We start from the raw sequence: 1,216 nt of genomic DNA on the forward strand, positions 1-1,216 counted from the left end.
TGTTGGCCAGTGCCTCAATCATGAAGAAATAAAGAGTTTTAACCCTTACTGACACAGTAGAAGAAAAAAATGTATTGTATATTCACTAATTGCAGTTAGAAGCAAGAATAGGCATGTTACAAACCATGGCTCAGTTTATAGACAAGCCCAAGTAGCAACAAAGACAAAAGCCAAGAATAAAATACATAAGGTGAAGACCACAAGTGTCTTTGTTGTTTTGATTAAAAAATCTCCCTCATAGATGCATAGAAAGTGGCACTATTAGGAGGTGCCGACTTGTTGGAGGAAATAGGGTGGTACATCTTTGAGGTTTTAGATGTTCAAGCTAGGCCCAGTGTCACTCAACTTCCTGTTGCTTGACAATCTGGAGGTAGAATACTCATCTACCTCTTCAGCACCATGTCTGCCTGTCTGCTGCCATGTTTCCAGCCATAATGATAATGGACTAACCCACTGACCTGTAAGCCAGCATCTGTTATATGTTTTCCTGTGTTAGAATTGCTGTCATCAAAGTGTCTCTTCACAGCAATAGAAACCCCAAATAAACAATGTCATCTTTGGAATTGAAATATGTACATATAATAATTTACTGGCATATATTTCATTTTCCAAAATTTAAATTTAAATTTAGTTACATCTAAAATTTATTTACTTCTAAGTTTATGAAGGGTAGCCTCCTATAATTCTCTTGTAAATTATTTCCCTATTTTAGTTATTAAGACATTAAAAACCAAGCCACTTCCCATTTTGTTCATTAAAAGTTAGACATGTTCTTTAATTTTTTAATGAAAAATTTAACATAACAATATAATTTTTGGTTTCTGTTAATAAAGGGAACAGCATAAACACAGTTTCTCATTACCACACATTATGTAGTCTAGCTTCCCATTTGGGGAAAATCACAGGGCTTCTTACATCAAGAGTGAAATGGGTAAGTCTAACCCTGGGAAAACCAGCTTTTTGACCATGATATCTTTTCTGTCAAGTAAGTTTCTTACTGAAAATGTTTTACACTAAAATAAAATATTTTTATCTTAAAGTTATTCACAGGATTGTTTTAAAATATTTTTATTATATTAAATGTCTTGGTATATTTATTTTATAATTCTCAATATAAATAATTACTATCTCAAAGAGACAATTTCTTTCTTTTTCAGCATTGTTTTTATGTATTCCAAACATAAGTTATCATTTATTAAATTAAAACTTCTTTTGA

General features: G+C 31.6%; 1 non-coding gene across 1 annotated transcript; it reads right to left on the minus strand.

Moving 5' to 3' along the window:
* Positions 1–831: 831 nt before the first annotated feature.
* Gm25513 lies at positions 832–993 on the minus strand. Its single transcript, XR_003956093.1, has one exon. It is a non-coding gene; the product is annotated as a U1 spliceosomal RNA (small nuclear RNA).
* Positions 994–1,216: the final 223 nt, after the last annotated feature.

Source organism: Mus musculus, chromosome 5, assembly GCF_000001635.26.
Source record: "Mus musculus strain C57BL/6J chromosome 5, GRCm38.p6 C57BL/6J".
In the NCBI taxonomy this organism is placed as follows: Eukaryota; Metazoa; Chordata; class Mammalia; order Rodentia; family Muridae; genus Mus; species Mus musculus.